The sequence below is a fragment of the Aedes albopictus genome, chromosome 2 (assembly GCF_035046485.1).
Source record: "Aedes albopictus strain Foshan chromosome 2, AalbF5, whole genome shotgun sequence".
In the NCBI taxonomy this organism is placed as follows: domain Eukaryota; kingdom Metazoa; phylum Arthropoda; class Insecta; order Diptera; family Culicidae; genus Aedes; species Aedes albopictus.
In genome coordinates this window covers 105,983,822-106,005,834 of record NC_085137.1, presented here as the reverse complement: position 1 = coordinate 106,005,834, position 22,013 = coordinate 105,983,822, and the positions used below count along the sequence as shown (strand labels likewise).

The window sequence follows — 22,013 nt, the reverse complement described above, 5'->3', positions numbered from 1 at the left end:
CAATGTCACTAACGGAATTACCACCAACCGTAACGTGAAACGAATATTTTATTACAGGAGCTTCCCAGCGAACACTAGGATGCAATCCGGAGAGCAGCAGCAGTCAGACGGACAGACAATCAGACAAACAGAAAGTGCAACACAATCCAAACAGCGGGCAGCCCGGGCAAAGGCGGATAACAAAATGATAACAAGTTCTGTTACCTGGTTATCATTCGTTTGATAATTGAGTTTGTTATCATTTAGGTTGAATTAAGAGCGAACATAACAAAAATGAGAACTCAAATTTACTTCTCGAATACCAAAATGATAAGATGTTAAGTTATCATTGAGTTCAAGTTGATAACTAATTGTGTTATACAATATTTTGTTCAACATTATATTAGTTATCAACATGAAAAATACAGCTGATTGATAACTGGTTTTGTTATCAATTAGTTATCATTCAAAGCTATTTTATCGATCAAAACAGTAAAAATCTACTTTACCGGCATCGTCAGCAATTGGAAAAAGTTTCTTGTCAATTACAACCAATGTTTTCAACTATTGCGCCCAGGCGGGTCTCGAACCCTGATCGAGTGATTGCCGGTCGCAGCCGATAGCCCCTATACCAACGGGACTCAGTGAGAGTAAGAGTAATTTCGTACTACAGTCGCATTGAAGGTGGAAAGTGGAATCTATTTTTAGATTCAACGTTCAACAGACTCTCAGTTTTGGGAAAGTTTTGGCTTATGTGTTTGGAAACAGATAACATATTTCGTTATCATTTAGTATATTTATGTTATCGCGATAGATCAAAATTATCGATAATTGAATTTGTTATCATCTGGATATCATCAATTCTTCATTACACCAACGAAGCTAGCCATGAAAATGTTTGACAATTCTCAGGTCATTTTGACAGACCACAAACAAGCACGAAAAAGACGGATCATATATTCTACTTTATCGATCTTGTTGCCATCACTTTCATGCTCATGTTACATCTGTCAAAATGACCTGTGAATTGTCAGTCATTTTGAGGTTAGGTTCGTTGGTGTAATAAAGAATTGGCAAAGATGATAACAAAAATAACAACATGATAACACCGATAACACAGTTTATTATCAAAGTGATATCACTTTGTTATCCGCCATTGCTCGGGAGAGCTGTTATCAATCATTCAGCGGGTTTTAGTGCACGCTCTCACCTTCCTGGCACCGAAAAAAAAGCTGCCAACAACTGACTTCGTGACGCTCTGAACGCCAGGCTTGCAGGGCCATAGAACGAAGTGAGTTGACAAGAAACAAACTTTTTCCTCCCCAGTTATGAAATATGCAATATCCGTAAAACTTGTCCCAGCCAGCGTCGTCAATTGTGGCATTTGGTAACTCGTCGCCAAAGAAACGCAAGGTACTCTGGCGAGAAACAAACTGAACCCAACAATGATGGGAGCCTTGACAACGAAAAGGAACGTGGACTTAGGGGCGCAGTGTTTCATCTGAGTTAAATTTTCCGTAACTACATTTGACTGGGAGTTGAAAGGATTTTTTCCTGACTTGGAGCTTTGCTTGGAGGTTTCAGTTTTGCAGTCATTCTGTGCTTCCTTTGTTGTAGGTAGTAGTGTAGAATAGATGCACATTTTCAGGAGCAGTTATGTCTGTTTCAAGTAGGAAAGTTGTTGAAAGGCAATTTTCAAACATTTTTAAATATTTAAAAATGTTATAAAAGATAGACATTCATCAGAGGTTTAATAAATACAACCAAAGACATTTCCCAGTTAACAATTTGACGCTGTACAAACGTTTCTACATCTGTTTTAAATCAGCCTTCATTTGAACAAAAGCAGAGCACAAAAGTTACAATCCTTTATTCAGCTCCTAAACATTTGATTTTGGTGATTTTATTCAACCTTTGGCTGATTTGAGGTTCATTGGAAGGCCCATTTAAGGCTTAATATGAGCTTAATCAGTAATCAATTAAATTTATTAATTGTGTAAAAACAAAAAACATTAGTGACCCGATTTTGTCAGCCCTTTTTCATAACACACTCTTTGCACTCCTCAGCAACCTGAACAGTTTTTCAAACTTTTTATCTCTCTTTGTTCTGCATTTAAGCTGTAGTTTGACGATAAACTTGAATAAATTGATTAAAGTTTAAACGCAAGATAACAAGAGCAAAAAATTGTCGCAAAATGGGGCTGACAAAATCGGATCCTTACTGTAAAAACACTTCCGTGAGCCTATTTTTACCATAAGCTGCATCTATTTCCAGAAGAGATGTTTAGGCATGTATAAATTAATCTGTGGGAAAACTGGGAACCTCTTGATTTATAGTCACTCATCTTACACCATACACAATATCTAAACATCCCTTCTGGAAATAGATGCAGCTTATGGTAAAAATTACGGAAGTGTTTTTACAGTAAGGACCCGATTTTGTCAGCCCCATTTGGCGACAAACTTTTTGCTCTTGTTATCTTGCGGTCAAACTTTAATCAATTAATACATGTTTATCGTCAAACTACAGCTTAAATGCAGAACAAAGAATGATAAAAAGTTTGAAAAACTGTTCAGGTTGTTCGAAAACAGGAGCATTATTTTTTGTGTCTGAATAGTCAAGAACAAACGTTGAACTAAGTCTGTATTGAGGCTGAATAAGCGATGTGGACTTCACGAAAAACATGCTTGGGTCAGCTGTCAAAAACTATTTGATTAAAGGTTGAACAACAGATGATTAATTCTGCATGTTGGTGTATGTTTTAAAGCTGGTTACCCAGATGATTTAAATTCTATTCAAATTGATATACAGCCATCTATATATTGCTGATTAAAGAGGTTGAACAAGCCATACTTCAGACCAATATTCAGCTGTCATTGTGTTCAGTCATTAACACCATTAACCAGCTATTGCTAATCTTATACTCTCAATGTTCAGGTTTCATTGTTATTTGGTTTTTTCTGAAAGTTATTCGAACCGCAATTTTACTAGTTTACAGCATTTTTGAACATGGCAATCTGATAGTCATTTTGAGTGTGGGATCGTTCCCTGAGCTTAAATTTATGTCTCTGGAAATATTTCTGAAAAAAAAAAGACGCTGGAGGAATTTATATTTTTATTTAGAATTGTCTAGTCAAAATTCTTGGGAAACTACTTGAATTCTTGAAAGAATGCATGAAGGAAAATCTATAGAAATCGCTGTGAAAGTTCTGAAGGAATCCCAGGATAAATGGCTGAAAAAATCCTGAAGGAGTACCTACGGGAAATGTTTGGGAAACTCTCGATGGAATTCCTAGAATCTCTCGATTTTTCCCATAATTTGAGGATAACGAGGGATTCCCATAACAAAATTCACGGAGCATTTTCGGAAAGGACTCCTGATAGAATCCATAAACGTTTTCCTGAAGGAACCCTGAAGAAACATCTGGATTTTTTTTTAAAGAAACTCCTATAGAAATTGCTCGGAAATAATTTCTGTATGAATTTCTGAAAAAAAAATCCGTGGAAGTTTTTTAAAGGTGCCTTGAAATTAATCAAAAAAATACATTCCTATCTGAATATCTGCACGAATCTCTGGAGAAATCAGTGAAAGAAAATATAAAAGAATATGTTGAGGCATTTTTGACGAAGCTTCTAAAGAAATCCTTGCAACAAATCCTGAAGACATTCATTCGAAAATTTCTAATCTAGTCCCTTGAGAAAATCTTAGAAAAGGTATTTCTTTATTGATTCCTGTAGGGTTTTCTTAGCAGTGAAAATATTGCTGAGGGAATCTTAGGAAGATCTTTCAGGAAGATATCTGAATTGTGGGGTTTCCAAAAGAATCCATGGATGACATCGTGAGACAATCTGTCAAAGGCTCTCCAAAGTAATCCTTATAGATTTTTTTCAAGAAATCCAGAAAAATATATGAAGGAAGGGAAAAGCTTTCTGACGCAATCAACAAATCATTTTTCAAAAGAATCCCTCGAAAAATGTTTGATGGAAATCCTGGAGGAATTTTTGAACGCATTATTGGAGAAAATGTGCAAGTCAATCCTTGAAACATATTTTAAATGAATCTCTGTTGATTTTCTGAAAGAACCCTTGAAAGATTTTCATTAAGAGATTAAGAGATCCTGAGATCCATGGAAGACTTTCTAAGGAATATTTGAGAAACTCTTAGACTTATTTCTTTAAAAAAAATCTTTGGAAAATGTTTGGAAAGTTTGTTTGGAGATTTTTCATAAATCCATAGAGAATTTCCCACAGGAATTCATGGCGGACGTTCTTGAGCAATCTATGGAATGTTTTCTAAAGAAATTTTTGAGATATTTCCAGAACACTCTTTAGTTTTTGAAGTAATTTTTACAAGTACCCCTCGAAAAATTTCTGAATATGGAATTTTTTGAATTACCATTGGAGAAAATATCCCAGTGAATTCTTGAAAAATATTTTGAAAGAATCCCTGAAGAATTTTCTGAAGAAATTCCTGAAAATTTTCCTGTAGAACTTCTACAGATTATTTTAAGGAAACCGTGTGGAATTTTACATTGACACACTTGAAAAAGAAAATATTTGAGAAACTCTTGGACTTGTGACTGAAACAATCTCTGGAAAATTTTCCTAAAGCAGCTCTGGAGGTTTGTTTAAACGAATCCATAAAGGATTTCCATTGAGTTATTGTTTTATTAAAGTGAAAAGGTTTTTCGCATTCTGCACTTCAGGGAGTATGTATGTACTTATCACAATGTAGTTGTATTGCAAAGATCAGTGGTTCTCAATTTGAGTTCACGTGCCAGAAGAATAGTTCAAGTTCCGAAAATGCTAGGAAGAAGATCAAATGTTTTACAAATTGATCACCTCAAGGATCAGTATTTCTGATATAGATATGTTGAAAAATCACTGGTTTCCAATCCATGGTCACGGGCCACGTGAATATCTCAAGAACCGAAAGTGCTAGGAAGAAGAGCAAATGTTTTACGGATTGATCATCTCAAGGATCAGTATCTCTTATATGGATATGTTGAAAAATCAGTGGTTTGCAATCTGTGGTCACGGGCCACGTGAATATCTCAAGAATCAAAAGTGATAGAAGGAAGAGCTTTTTTGTACGGGAAGTTTCCTAAACCAGATCTTTGATCTCATCTCATCTTTCATATCATCTCGCATCTCATCTTTCATCTCGCATCTTTCATCTCGTATCATCTCTCATCTCATCTATCATCTCTCATCTCATCTCTCATCTCATCTCTCATCTCATCTCTCATCTCATCTCTCATCTCATCTCTCATCTCATCTCTCATCTCATCTCTCATCTCATCTCTCATCTCATCTCTCATCTCATCTCTCATCTCATCTCTCATCTCATCTCTCATCTCATCTCTCATCTCATCTCTCATCTCATCTCTCATCTCATCTCTCATCTCATCTCTCATCTCATCTCTCATCTCATCTCTCATCTCATCTCATCTCTCATCTCATCTCATCTCTCATCTCATCTCTCATCTCATCTCTCATCTCATCTCTCATCTCATCTCTCATCTCATCTCTCATCTCTCATCTCATCTCTCATCTCATCTCTCATCTCATCTCTCATCTCATCTCTCATCTCATCTCTCATCTCATCTCTCATCTCATCTCTCATCTCATCTCTCATCTCATCTCTCATCTCATCTCTCATCTCATCTCTCATCTCATCTCTCATCTCATCTCTCATCTCATCTCTCATCTCATCTCTCATCTCATCTCTCATCTCATCTCTCATCTCTCATCTCATCCCATCTCTCATCTCATCTCTCATCTCATCTCTCATCTCATCTCTCATCTCTCATCTCATCTCTCATCTCATCTCTCATCTCATCTCTCATCTCATCTCTCATCTCATCTCTCATCTCATCTCTCATCTCATCTCTCATCTCATCTCTCATCTCATCTCTCATCTCATCTGTCATCTCATCTCTCATCTCATCTCTCATCTCATCTCTCATCTCATCTCTTATCTCATCTCTCATCTCATCTCTCATCTCATCTCTCATCTGCATGAACAAAGGCAAAACGAAGGCAAAACGACACAAAACATATAGGGGAACTTACGTATTCTCGGTAGTTTTGTTCTCTTCGTCATGGGGTTTTTTTGAAACCTATAGGTCTCAGAGTTGACCTCAAATCCTTCCCAACCAAGCTAAGATATATGCCCAAATTTCAGGCAATTCGGCCCACAAAAACCCCCCATGACGAAGAAAACAAACCTGCCGATAATACCCATCGTCACCCTATGTGCCTTGTTATCCAGATGGAAAACAACTTCTGATCACAGGATGACGAGGTTTCATTAATTGGCTTGAGTCTATCAGTCATTCTGGAATTGTATTTTAGTTGGCGGTATGCCCTTTAGTTCACAGTAGTTGTTACTGTGTCCATAGCTTGATTTCGTCTAGGAAAACTAATCCTAATCGGGCATCCCGTTTCGGGTTTCATCACTAGAGTTCTATGACTTGAAGTCTGTGCCAGGGAAAGGTCTAGTACTTAATCGCGGCCCGAAATAAGATTGCGCACTTCATGGGCCTGTATTCTACCAGAACCTTATAAATGTTAATTAGTACAAGGAGAATATTTACAAGTTAAAATTCAACATGTAACACAAAGAACGCACGAATATTAAACTTCGAACAATGAATATATTAAACAATTACTCTGTCTTATTGATGTAACAAATATTTACATATACCCGTAACATGCAATGGAATTTTGAGCATTTATGACTATGAAAAACTTTCGACTTAACTTTAAATTCTTGACATGAAAGAAAATTATAAGGATAAGATTATTTTTCAAATATAATAAAAAAATATCCAAAACTTCAACATCGTTTCAAAATTCTAGATGGTAATTAGAGTAAAGTGGGGCAAAAGTTCGCGTGGGGCAAGAGTTTCTTTTGAATTTTTTGAGCTCAATTCAAATCATTTCTTTCGGGTGTCAAGGTTGTTCGAAGCCTTTTAGAAAAAGGGTCTTTCACTCCAAAAATTATGGAAATTGATCAATATTTCGAAAAGTTATGATAAAATTTGGTTTTTGATCAAAAAATTGTAACATGCCATCGTCCTTCCAACGCATGAAATGGAATTGTAATGGAATCGAATTCGATATTTTATTTTGGGGCGTAACTAGGTATATTTTGAAGATGCCTTAGCATGTATAACTTTTTGCAAAAAAGATTTAGAAATCATATTTTACACATAGTGGGACAAAAGTTCGAATTGTGGGGCAAAAGTTCGAGTCATGTGGCAACTTAGGATAAAAACCTTAAATTGTGCAAAATGTACATATTATCTCTAAGAGTGATGGAATTAGTGAGACAATACGATCAAAGTTGAAAAAAATGTTGTTTTATCTGGATTTGGCGGAAAACTACTAATTTTCAATGTATTAAACTTAACCCTGATTTGGGTAAAATCCAGATCGAACTTTAAAGTGTATTCCAGTTCCAACATCAAAAATTAAGTTGTTTCAGATTATCATATTACCAAAGTGTCAAAATAGTGTGCTACGGTTAGCGAAATTCCACAAACACTAGATTCGAACTTTTGCCCCAGTGGTGGGGCAAAAGTTCATATAAGACACACACATGCAAAAAGTGTTGTAACTCAAAATTTATAAGACATTTGGCGTGACTTTGTTCAGCAAAATTTTAGCTCATGGATGGTAGAATCACCACACGGTATTCATTTATTTTTATCTGCTTCGATTTTTTGAAAAAAGTTGAATTTTCAACTAAGGTCGAACTTTTGCCCCACCTTACTCTAAAGTTAATTTAAATTCCCGCTTATTGACTTGAAATTAAATTGATTGAAAAAATGGGAGAACCTTCCGCAACTCGCGCAGTTGGTTTCTACCGCCAGCAGCACGTAAATAGTACAAACATCGAGATTTTTTCAACGTGTTGTACAAAACACAACAGAGCGACTGCTCGAGATTTAAAAATAGATCAATTTTCTTAAAACCCGTAAAAAATGTAAAATGGATCAACTTACAGTGAAAGCTTGAAAATATTTGAGGCACTTTTCGAAAAGCTACAGTTAGCTGAACATTTTTTGGAAAGTGACAACTTTGTCGGCAAAAGATTATTGCAACCATAGAAAATGGCAAATGCTCCATAGAAAATTCCATAAAATGTTCCATAAAGAATGAATAAATGTACCATAAAAATGTGCAATGATGCCCATAAATAATAGAAAACGTTCCATACTGTTTAGATAATGCACCAGTAAAACATGAAATTTTCTTATTGAAAGTAAAATTTTTCACCAATATATAAATCTGATATGCTCCATAATAAAATGCAAATGTTCCATAATAAATAAGAAACGATCCATAAAAATAAATTTGTACCCATGGAAATTTGAATATTCTTCCATAGAAAAAGTGAATTGCACCATAAGAAATTAAAATTGTACCATAGAAAATAGATAAATGCACCATAAAATTAACAAACTGTTCCATAAACAATTGAAAATTCTCCACAACTTCGAACTTCTGCACCACTGAAGTAGTGCAATGAGAAGTAGTATTGAATAACCGAATTTAAATTATGACAATTATGGACACTATGAACAATTTTCATTTTTTTATGGAGCAATTCATATTTTATATGGTGCAGTTTTATAATATTTTTTGGAGCATTTATCTAATTTCTATGGTGCAACTTTTATTTCTAATGGGGCAATTTGATTTTTCTATGGAGCAATATTCAATTTTCTATGGGTACAATTTCCATTTTTTATGGAGCATTTCTAATTCATTATGGAGCATTTATATTTTATTGTGGTGCATTTCTGATTTATTTATTTATTTATTTATTTATCTGCACTTCTAGTAAGTGAATTTCATGTTTTACCGGTACGTCGTCTATAAAGTATGAAACGTTTCCATTTAATTATGGGTAACATTGCATATTTTCTATGGAGCGTTTCTTGCTTCTTATGGGTGCAATAAATAGGCTGCCAAATTTTGCCTGTCTATCTCCTATATTGACATCAAAATGGTACTGTGTACCCTATTGAGACGTATCTGAAGTATTCTAGAGATCAGAAGATTGCAAAGTCAAATTGCCGAATCTAATAACTTTCTAGAATAATTCACACAACGGTCATAGTTCGATTATTTTTGGAATTCGATACTTTAATCGGATCATTATGTTTGTATATTGTGATCAAATAATATGATTGGCATTAACTGTAGACATTCATTAATTGAAATCCAAACGAGTAGATTGCAATTCATATAGCGACTGTCTAAATCGACAACGAACAAAGCCCAAAAGATCCGCTTTCATCTCCAACAATAGCAATCAACCGATTTGGAAATCAAAAGAACAGCTACCGATGAAAAATTTGCATGCTACTTAGCATAACAAGCAATTATCACATCTGGCTCTAGAGTCTCCGGTTGGTCCGATCGTCTAGTCGCTTCAGTAACTCCTCAATCCATCATCTTGCCGCATCCCTGGACCTCAAACCGGTCTGTTGCTGTGCTCTCCCGGAGTCCCGTCGAACAAATCGAGAGTTAATTGAAAATAAAATACCTACCTCTTCGTTCCAGTACTACTGGCAGATAAGTTAGTGGCTGGTCCAGCGGGAACCGGTTCCACACACGTATCGACGACGATTGTGTCTTGCACTGGATTCATTTTGCCCCCCGATGTTTTGTTACTCGCTTCTGCACAAATGGGAACTATTTATGGCATCGTGGACTTTCTCCCAGGGATGCTCTACTGGATTGAACCAACTATCGATTACCAGTAGATATATTACAAATCGAGCATCTAAATCGAATGCACTAACGAATGCTATCTCCATCGAATCGTCACGCTCTTCCCGTCGTTAAAATCTTTAATCCAGATTAACTTCCCGCAAGACTTCCTTCCGAGGAAAGCCACGACGACGTGATAAAATTCCCTTCGTCCCGGGCAGCCAGCGCGCTCATGTCCGAGCCGTTTCGGGCTTTTATTGCACATTCCGGAAGTGGATGGTCCACTTCAAAGTTCGTTGAACGATCCTTCTTCTTGCTAAATAAGCCCGGGCAAAGCAAAGAGGCGACAAGAAGCAACTCTTAAACATGATTCTTTCGTTGCGCGCTCCACACGCTTCACCGTTTGACGGCGGGATCCGGCTAAGCACAAAACGCCACGGTATAGAAGGCACATAGAATGTGGCCGGGGATAGCAATGGGACGATAAAAACCAACGAGAGCGAAAGGAAGTCTCCGGTCCGGACTGGAGCGTGCCTGCCTGGCGGTCGACGGAGGTTGCTTTGCTGGTGTAAAATTGTAGCACAAAGAAGCCAAAACCGGACGACAGCCCCTGGTAGGTATCAAAGAATCCAGAAAGAGCGACGCAAAACATACATTAGCAGTTTAAGTTGAATGAGACATAGTACTAGAAGCGGGTTTAAAAAACTATGGTTCTTAAGTTTAACTGAGAGAAATGACAAAGGGATCACTCTGAAAAGAGGAGAACGAGTTTTTACCGGCTCTAGGTATTCAGTGGATCTCGAAGTAAAAGTTCAGAACAGAAAATGACCACATTATTGTTGTCCGACAAACTCTTTATGGTCAAACCAGTGCAGTGGTTGGCCTGCAACCTTGTTTTAATTGAGTAGCATCAGGTTTTGATTTTCACCGTTCCAGGAAAACCATTATTGTCATTTTTTTAAATTTTTGCTTCGGCTAACCAAGCCAAGTGGAATTACAACGTTTTATTGCTACGACATTCATGCACCAACAGAAACACGTGTTTGATGGACAAATTGAGTTTTGAATTATGAAAAGAAATACACGTGCTCCGGAAGGAATCGAACCCACGACTCCCAATTCCCTGGGCACTGTTGTCCTTCTGACTTCAGCTAAGGAGGTACGTCTCGAGCGTCAGTTCACCAAGGAGGTGCGGCTCAAACAGCGTATGTTCTGGCATCCAGCGGCTGAGAATGAAATGCTCCTCCATTGGAAGGTATACCTAAGGTGGCAGCCCCACCACGGTGGATAGGGGACCTTAGGCCAACAACCTACTGTTTCCGAAACCAAAAAACCGTTATAGAAACCGAAAATATAAGATTACGAACTTTTCAACGGCAACGCCTTTTAGCGCGAAACAACGGACAAGAATTGGAGCTTGGAATGTATTAACCCTAGCCCAGCAGGGTAAACTGGCACAACTAGCCAATGAGGCATGCCGTGTGAAGCTTCAGATCCTAGGACTGACCGAAGTTCGTTGGCCGAACTTTGGAGAACACAGGTTGGTATCGGGTCAAATAATGCTATACTCTAGCCTTCAAGGTGAACACGCTCCTCGCCACCGTGGAGTTGGTTTCCTGCTCAGCGCTCACATCCACGCAGCGCTCATGATGCTACCGACCTTGAGAGGGCCGCTCTAACCTTCTCGCACGTGCTGTTATATGCTATTGACAGACACGTCCTCAAACGAGTGCATCAACAATGCTCGGGCCCTCCGTGGTGCTCCAGGAAACTGAAAAAGTCGAAGACCATCAAAAGAGCTGCCTTGCGACAATTCACAAAACATCGTACGTTTTCCCTGAAGTATCACCACCGACGAACCGACGTGACAGCTAGAACAAAAAAATTCAAATTTATTGTCTGCGGCGCCATGATAAAAAATAGCCGAACACTACCGCCACCTCTATAACGGTCTATAACGTCTGCGCTGATTTGACAGTTAAGGGTTCGCTCGCATGGCTGGACGGCCGTTAAATTGAGGGGGGACAGATTTGAAACAGACGAATTTCGCACCAACTCGTCTTCGGGGTTGGCAGCACCTCCTCAGAATGTTATGAAATTTTGTAGGTTTCAAGACTTTACCTTTTCAAGCAACTTTGCGTATTTTGTTTTTTCAAAATTATCCTAGACTAACATTTAAAAAGAGTCGAAGTTCTTTAACCGTTTTTTTTTCACAAAAAATAACTCGAATATGATAAGATGTACAAAAATGTGATGTATGGGTGACATTTAGAGAATTGTCCAAGCTTTCATGAAAAAATATTTAAAAAATTCTAAATACATTCTTACACGCTAAAAAATATATTTTTAAAATTAAAAGTCAATTTACAGAAAATGCCCACTTTTTTATGTTTTGAATTTTTTTTCCAAGAAAGTCAATATTGTTGCCTAACTTTCCTCCATACATTACAAGATGGGCACTTTTAAGGAAAAAAGTTTTTCTAACAAAAACTTTTTCATGTTAGTTTTTTTAGCGTGTTGCACATTAGCCGTTTTTTTTCACAAAAAATATAACTCGAATATGATAAGTTCTACAAAAAAGTGATGTATGGGGGACTTTTAGGGAATTGTCCAAGCTTTCAAGAAAACATATTTAAAAAATATAAAAAAATGTTTTACACGCTAAAAAATATCTTTTCAAAATTAAAAGTCAATTTACAGAAAAATCCCACTTTTTTCTGTTTTGAATTTTTTTCCCAAGAAAGACAATATAGTTGCCTAACTTTCCTCCATACATCACAAGATGGGCACTTTCAAGGAAAAAAAAAATTTCTAAAAAAAACTTTTTCATTTAATTTTTTTTTGCGTGTTGTGCATTAACTCGTACAGTAATGTATCCAGAATCCTAATGACAATCCATTAAAACTTAATGGGCTCAACTACTTTTTCAATATCTTAACGTGCTTGACATTGAAAACGTGCTTGATATTGGAAAGGGCTCAAGACAAATTTGCTTTTAGGGTTTTATATCAATGAAAACGCTTGTGTATTGATGAAATATGTACCTATGTATATGTGTATTCAATTATTTTCTTTTCTACAATATATACATCCTTCTTTTATACATTCTATTGTAACGTTTTTTGAATATTAGATCTTTAGTCTATCTGAAACAAAGTAAACTTTTTTGGATTATCTTTTGAATTCGAAAACTTCTTCGCTTCAATTTGATTTTCAGAAATTGGCACAAATGAATGAAATTGTTGTGTACCAGGTATTGTTTTTACGTGACTGTATGTGTATAGTTCTTCAAGTTCGTCCGTCATTTTTGCATATTGTTCATTTGAAATAAAGCAGAAATTCAATTTTGTTATATGTATTTCTGACTGTTTAACTGCCCAGTCATACAGTTCTCGAGGAGTTGTGATTGTGTTTCCATAATCTCGAGCAAGACTTGCTCGTTTTGCCATTCGCTTGAGAGTACCTCCAACAGCGTCACATGGACCTCTGCCATGTGAAGTTGCGAAGAAGTGCCATTCTGCTTCCAATCCATAATTGGACCGAAAACTACACAAACTGGCAATTTTTTTTTGTTCTTATAATGAGCTGCTGCTCCATCTGACATGAAAGTAATTTTTGAGAAATCAATCGATTGTTTAATGAAATCCAGCAGTTTTGATATAAATAACTGAACTGCTGTTGTATCGTGTGTAAGTACTTCAGATATTATTATTAAGCTCAAGTTTTCCAACTTATTTTCTTTTCTGTAGTACACTTCAAAGGGGTGAATGGTAGCTTGAGAATGATTCCAATGGTAACCTTGAGCTGAATTTTGAATGATAAATGAATAATTTTCTGAAAAGTCACAAATTGTTAATACTTCAACCTGTTTAAGAGATTCTTTTTTATCCCGCAAAAATGAGGATTGTTCTTTATAAATGAAATCATGAGTTATAAGCGTATCAACTTTTTCTACAAAATACGGAACAAACTCGTCTATAGTCTTAGTAATAGTTTCCAAATTGCATCGATCAGTGGTTAGCCATTGTTGAAATAAAACCGATTCTTTATCATTCGCTTCTAATAATGATGTTAGTTCACTGGTTCTAGGCACACAATAATACAATTTCAGCAAACATAATGCTGTTTTAAGCATTCAGATATCAAAACAAGCTGAGAAACAGGTTCTATTCCAGTTGGGATGTAACGCCAAGAAAAAGAAGGCACCCAATCAAACAAAGTTGTAATGCCCATTGAGTGTTATTAAATGGGTATAAGGATTCTTGATACATCCTGTACGAGTTAATGCGCAACACGCTAAAAAAAATAACATGAAAATTTTTTTGTTAGAAAAACTTTTTTTCCTTAAAAGTGCCCATCTTGTGATGTATGGAGGAAAGTTAGGCAACAATATTGACTTTCTTGGAAAAAAAATTTCAAAACATAAAAAAGTGGGCATTTTCTGTAAATTGACTTTTAATTTTAAAAATATATTTTTAGCATGTAAAAATGTATTAAGAATTTTAGCTTGGACAATTCTCTAAAAGTCCCCTTTACAACACTTTTCTGTAGGTCTTGTCATTTTTGAGTTACATCGATTTTAAAAAATTCTTCGAAAAAAAGTTAGGCCCTCTTCAAATGTTACTCTTGAAAATTTTCGAAAATTTAAGTATGCAAAGTTGCTTATAAAAACCTAGTCTTTATGCCCACCAAGTTTCATTCGATTCTGAGAGGGTGTTGCCAACCACTGGTCGAGTTGGCGCGAAATTCGTCAACACAATTGTCACGTCGGTTCGTCGGTGGTATCACTACCAAAGGCTCAATTACGAGTATAAGCGAGCGAGTCGACAATGCTTTTCCCGATATCATCATGCAATCCAGAGGAAACTGAAACTCAATCTTAAATTGTTTTGGCGGCATGTAAATCAACAACGCAAGGATAGCGGTCTCCCTTCTTCTATGAAGTGGAACGGTGAAGTTGCTTCTACTACCCAAGATATTTGTCGCATGTTCTCGAACAAGTTCGCTGGCATATTCTCAAATGAAAACATAACGGACGACCACATTTCTCTTGCTGCTAACAACGTCCCTGCTTACGGTGGAACATTGGGCGCTTTTGATATCAGTGCTGAGATGATTTCTACTGCCGCTTCGCAGCTGAAACAATCCTTTAGTCCTGGGCCGGATGGCGTCCCGTCAGCTCTACTAAAGAGGCACATTTCTAGCCTGCTAACACCGTTGCTTTTCCTGTTCCAAACATCTATCTCCCGCGGCACTTTTCCGTCCTGCTGGAAAATAGTTTACGTGTTCCCCGTTCATAAAAAAGGGAGTAAGCGAGACATTGATAACTACCGAAGGATCACAAATTTGAGTGCTGTTTCTAAGCTATTTGAACTGATTATAATGAAACCGCTGCTTTCCCCCTGCAAACACTACTTGAGTGATGACTAACACGGTTTCATGACCGGGCGTTCAACCACTACCAACCTTCTGTGTCTCACTTCTTACGTCATGCAAACCATTAGAGAGGGGTTACAAACCGACGTCATCTACACAGATCCATCCGCAGCCTTCGACAAATTGAACCATGATATCGCTATTGCAAAACTTCAAAGACTTGGGGTGGGAGGATGTCTCCTAGATTGGTTTCGATCCTACCTTTCTGATCGCCAACTGATAGTCACCCTCGGCGACGTGCCCTCCAGGAAATTTCCTGCGACATCGGGCATCCCTCAGGGAAGCCACTTAGGACCTCTCATCTTTCTGCTATACTTCAACGACGTGAACTCGGTGCTCGAAGGACCTCGCTTGTCATATGCTGACGATCTCAAAATGTTCCTGCGAATCCGCTCGATCCATGACTGCCACTCTTTGCAAGAACAACTGCACACCTTTGCAAACTGGTGCAGCACGAATCGTATACATAGTAGTTAATCCGGCTAAATGCTCAACGATCACATTTTCCCGGAGGAAGAAACCAATCCGCTTTGACTACAAACTTGCAGGCACAACCATCGAACGCGCTACTCAGGTGAAGGATTTGGGAGTTGTTCTGGATTCCCAGCTGACGTACAAACTACACATTTCCTATGTTGTGAACAAGGCATCTAGCGCATTAGGTTTGATTTTTCGAATAACGAAAGACTTTAAAGACATTTACTGCCTTAAGTCTTTGTACTGCTCCCTGGTTCGTCCGATTCTGGATTACTGTTCAGTTGTTTGGAATCCATATTACAACAATTCAGCTGAAAGAATCGAATCCATCCAACGACGCTTCCTACGATATGCGTTACGCAGGTTACCTTGGCTAAACCCTTTGCGTCTGCCAAGCTACGAAAGCCGCTGCCGACTGATTAATCTGGAACCGCTTCGAATTCGCAGAGATACGTCAAGAGCACTGCTCGTGGCAGATTTGTTGCAAAGCCGAATTGACTGCAGCGCTATTTTTGAGCAGATCGATCTTTACGTTCAACCTCGGGCGCTACGGAACAACAGTACACTCAGAATACCATTCCGTCGATCGGACTACAGCTCGAACGACGGGATTGTGGGTATGCATAGGTTATTCAACCAAGTATCCTAGAGGATCTTCTCCTGAGAAGATTGACGCAACTCTCCCATGGCAGCAAGCAGGATTCCGTGTTGGGCGATCCTGTGTGGACCATATTGTCACGCTCCATCCATATCATTCTGGAGCAAATCAATGAATTCCAAGAGTCTCTCTACCTGGTGTCCATTGATTACGAAAAAGCTTTCGACCGTCTCAATCACGGAAACATGTGGGAATCCCTCAGGCGCAAGGGTCTTCCTGAGAAAATCATCGGCCTCATTGAAGCACAGTACAGGGCATTTTCGTGCAGAGTTCTGCTCAACGGTGTTTTGTCCAATCCCATCCGGGTCGTTGCTGGATGAGGCAAGGGCTATCACCGCTACTGTTCCTCATCGTATTCGACGAGATCCTGGTTAGTGCGATTGGCCGTGAACCAAATCGTGGATTGCTGCGGCAGCTCATTACCATGGAGTACCGAAATGACTTCGAACTGACTGATGACGTTGCTCTCCTAGCACAACGGCGCTCTGATATGTAGAGCAAGCTCGATGATCTTGCCAATCGCTCCTCAGCGGCAGTTCTTACCATCAACGTCAACAAGACCAAATCGTTGTATGTAAACACGATCAAACCTTCCAGCTTTAATGTGGCTTGGCAATCCGTGGAGAATGTTGAAAGCTTCCAATAACTTGGTAGCCAAATGACGGTCGATGGCGGCACTAAGATCGATATAGATGCACGGATCAAGAAGGCGAGGGCTGCTTTTGCGAGTTTAAGACATGTATGGAAAAACGATGACGAAAAGTCGACGCACCAAAATCCGAATTTTCAACTCGACCCTGAAAGCTGTGCTGCTATACGCCAGTGAAACCTGGTGTGTATCAGCGGAGAACACTCAACGGCTACAATACAGGGTGCGGCAGGAAAAAATGCGAAAAGTTCAAGGCACTATTACACGCTAAATATGGGATATATATGACTATTTTTTCATGACAGTGTATCAGTCAATGTCTATATTCTAGCACTGAAAAATAAAAATGAACACATTTGATGTTTAACATGTGATAATGTAGGCCTAATTAGCGGATATCAATAAACTGCGCGCCCAATGGTCAATCAACAAAATGACTATAACAGTAACAAAATTAGCTCAAATTCGATGAACAATCAGACCACACTGATCCAGAGCCATGTAGTTTCACATAGCAGATGAAATAAGTACATATATTTGATGATATTGTAGAGAAAATCAAAAAATTTGTTTTATCAGATGCGAAATTTAGCGACCTGTGCGATTTTTTGCGGTTTGAAAATTCTGGTTGTCTTCATCTTCAGGCGCCTCCCTGTAAAGGTTAGTGACCAAAATGGGAAATTTTTTAATTAACTTTTCAGAAAACTAGCCTATTATAGATCATGGAACGTTGAAACATAGATTGGTTAATGTCAAATGGACGAAAATGAGGTTTGAAGTTGAAAAACACTTTCGCATTTTTTCCTGCCGCATACTGTAGATGCCTGCGGTGCATGGTGCCCCCATAATTGGATCTCCAATACAACATGGAGCTCCATCGTCAATGTCATCAAATGCCGATAGCGACAGAAATTCGGGAGCGAAGGTGGAGGTGGGTCGGTCACACTCTACGCAGGGGCGGAAACGAAATCTGCAAGCAAGCATTAGATTGGAACCCAGCAGGACATCGCATCAGAGGCAGATCCAGAGGCTCCTGGCGGGGCAGCCTCAACAACGAAATCAAGCAAGTTGACAGACATTTGACCTGGTCACAGGTCAAGGCAATGACTGGCAATCGCCCAGGATGGAGATCTTGTAATTGGGCCCTCTGCACCACCGTGGGTGCCCAGGACTGAAAGTAAGTAAGTGGAGAAGAACATACCTCTGGAGCCGATCTACTGATACCTGAATCCATCTGATGTATATAAATGCTGTACTGCCTCAGTAAGGACTGTTCATTTTATAAAACGGACAACTTGCTTGTGCGATATCTTTTTTATTTTTCGGTATAATCATTATCAGTTTTTTGCATAATTTTCTATAGCTATTCTCGAATGTAGGAAAAATATAACATTAGGCAAAATGTTCTTTATTGTGTAACTGAAGCGGTTTTTGTAAAACATAAATAAAAACCTATTTCTCAAAATTCGACATAACTTTCCACATACTTAACATGCACATTTTCAAGAAGTTTTCAATGTATTGGAATCTTATACTATTCTACCAAAGGTTAAGCTTAATAGTTGGGCAGTAATAATACACCAATAATTCTCCAGCTTGATATAGTAAGTTGCCTTGTTTTCATAGAAATTATTAAAAAATGTTCATTTAAGTCCTGTGTTGCAATAGCATCACCGATTCAGCTGAAAATTTGTCCAGAGTAGTAGAATATTGCTCTCTGAATGATACGGAAGAAAAATTTACTTTAAATTGCATTTTTCATCAAAAATTTAACTCATAAAGATGGTCATATTAAAATAATTCATGTATTTTGCTCCATTGATGCAGATTTTCGACTCTAGCGAATCTTGTTTTTATTTATTGCCAACAAAGTTGGTCCTATGTTATTGTACACCTTATTGAATAATAATCGGATGCAAATTTTTTATTTTCAACATCATTGTTATGCAATATTTGCATTAGGTTGCATTGTTATTTGGAAGAACCTTCCAAAAACGAAACTGTTTTGATTACTGTGTCTGTAATGACGCACAGTAACCAAACCAGCAATGCTATTAAGAAGCAGTTTTCAGCATTTAAAACCACATTATTCTTACTTTCGACTGAATGCATGAAAAAAATGTTTATTTAATATTTTCATACCCTTTTTGCTTTGCCATTGAATTTTATTCAAAAAATTGAAAATCACTTGAGACTTTAATATCTCAACAACTAATTTTCCAATTGAGTTGAAATTTCGCTAGAATGTACATTACTCATGCTGCTGCAGCATGGCACATACTTTTCTGATATTAAAAACGATATACTGTATGTGAACAGTAATGTTATATATATTTTCAATTTTCAGCAATCGAAAAATTGATTTTATTTAACACCTGACCGATTTTCCATAAAATAAAACTATTTTTATTCGATACAAAAATTATTACCATAATGAGAGATGATGTACTGAACAACGAAGCAAGGGTGGTTAAATTTGAACTACGCGTCATCTTTTTATAGCCTTGTAAAGTTGTCCGTTTTATAAATTGAACAGTCCTTACTACAACTAAAAGCAACCCAATAAACATTTTTGCTGTATAAGAGTGGAACAAACCACTATTAAGCAAACTTCAGCTTCAGAAATTACTGTTTAGCTAGTTCTGTTACTTGGGAATACACCGATTTTCACAAAATGTTGCTCATATAACAAAAAAACACATTTCCTGAAATTTGCAGATAAAATTATAGTGCACTTGTTGGCGTGTTTGCGTATTCAGATTATTATTTATACATGCTTTATTCCTCAGCGTAAAAAATAACTCCACAAATGTGGGATTGAACGTGAACTAGTTCGTGAGTTGCTGTGACAGCCTATTTTGGATAGAGCGGTTGGTTTGCACATATTATCCCAATGTGTCACTAAATGTGATTTATTGATTTTTTGTTAATGACCTTATTCTCTCTCTCTTCTTGGCGTAACGTCCTCACTGGGACAAAGCCTGCTTCTCAGCTTAGTGTTCTATGAGCACTTCCACAGTTATTAACTGAGAGCTTCCGCTGCCAATGACCATTTTGCATGTGTATATCGTGTGGCAGGCACGAAGATACTCTATGCCCAAGGAAGTCGAGGAAATTTCCTTTACGAAAAGATCCTGGACCGACCGGGAATCGAACCCGTCACCCTCAGCATAATGACCTTATTAATGATCGAATTTACATTCGGATCAGACAACTGAATGGATGAATGTTGGCTAAAGAAGAACTTTGCAGTTTGTTGCTTGAGTGAAAGAAAAAACCTGGATGCATTAGATAAGCAAAATAACTATCAATTTGAAAACTGAACTTCTTCTGCATGGAAAAGCACAGTAAAATCAAAATAAACCCACACGGATAAACTTTATCTTTTATTTCCAGAACCGTTCTGCACCCCTAAGTGCCGCCGTTATCATTATACTACAGCTTTTTGATATTCAAATTAACTTTTCGAACAACTCTCCGAAAAACTCTTTCATCCATCTCGTCGACTCGAGCCATAAGCGCCCACCACCTCTCGCCACTTGCACATTCTTTCTTGACTTCAAAACTGGTAGCAGCCAGCGTATGATGCGGCTCGCCCAGGTCGGAACAACGGTGGCCAAACGTCAGATTCAGCAGTTGCCGAAAATGCAAACAAAATTCCGTTGAAAACTCATATCATTCCGTTCAGGCTGTTTCCCATTCCATCATCGTTGGAAATCACCGGTCTCAATGTATTTACATACTCTCCCGTCTTGGACCACCCACCAACCAACCACACCGCATCGCCGCCAAAAATATGCTTTCAAACCAAATTTGCCCCCGAAATTGCTTTCCCTCCTTTCAACTCTGTCTGTACAAAGAGCACATACCACTCCAGCGGAGGCAATGGTTTCATTTTTCCATTTTACATTTTTCACTTCATATTCACCTTTTTGGCCTTTGATTCACGCCGATGCTGCTCAAGTCTCGCTTGATCTTTTTTTGATGTGTGTCACTTCGATGTAACTCCTCTCAGCTGTCACCTCTCCAGTCTCTCCAGTCAGTGCAGAGGTCCACGCGTTCTACCTTCCAACAGATCACTGCAATATTCAAATCACCTCTTTTCCCTTCTTCTGTTTCTCACTTTTTTTCATGTCGGCCGGAGCGGCCTTTGATTTTTCTTCTCCGCTGCTGCTATACCTTTCCGTTACATCCTCCACAAAGGGCTACCGCGGTGACAAACCCATTTCTTCTCAATATTCGAGCCAATTTTGGGATTTTTCTTCCGCCCGGAGAAAAGCACAGTTAGGCACTCCACTCCAACTAAGAACCGAAACGGAAACGGTACGACACTTCACAACCGTGACGACGGAGTTGACGGTGGGTTGCCGAAAGGTTTCAGTTAACGTGGTATCACTTCAGTTGCAGTTATGTTGAACGCGTATCAACTGGGCTAGCTTCAGCATAATTTCTTCGACCTTCACAAAATCCCAACCCACTTTCAATCCACTGCTAGTCAGCTGTGATCATTCACTGGGTATCACTTCCATCAATAAAAAAAAAAACGTCACCTAATAACACCCCCTATGTAGAACACCCAATCATCAACGAGCACCGTTCAGATTCTGCGCGTAAACGTGAGTCGACCGCGCCGAAAGTTTGGCCTTACCCAGCGAAGACTTTCCGAAGAACTGTGGGTAAAGCCCATCCGTTGCGTTGTTGCAGCAACAGCAGCAGCAGATCGGCGGCATCCGAAGGCGAGACGAGGCCACGATCACGCGCAAGCGAGCTCCGTTGGTTGGTTGCGTTCGCTCGCTGCGCTGCTCGTTCAAGTTCAAGATCTCCCCTTCGCGTTGCCGTCACCAGCCTCGCGCAGCGCCAATCTACCATTTTCCGCTGGTATGGTGGATGGTACCGCAACAAGGTGCGCGGATTCTCTTTCTCTACGTTTTCTTCTGGTTCCTCTCGTCGAGTCAGAGGCCGTTGGAGCACAGTGGTGCGAAGTGTCGAAAGCTTGACAATTTTCAAGGTTTATTTCTGCTTTCTTATCATCTTTTTGGCAGCAGAGATATTGTCAGATTTCGTTTCAAAAAGAGGCTTTGCAC

At 38.5% G+C, this 22,013-nt stretch overlaps 1 protein-coding gene across 1 annotated transcript in view; it reads right to left on the bottom strand.

Annotated features, from left to right (window-relative positions):
* The window catches only part of LOC115255079 (mucin-5AC), a 330,200-nt gene extending 308,546 nt beyond the window's left edge, over positions 1-21,654 (bottom strand). Inside the window, exon 1 of the mRNA XM_062850199.1 lies at positions 20,858-21,654. The gene's annotated coding sequence lies outside the window, so the exon portion shown is untranslated. The remainder of the gene's footprint in view (positions 1-20,857) is intronic.
* Positions 21,655-22,013: the final 359 nt, after the last annotated feature.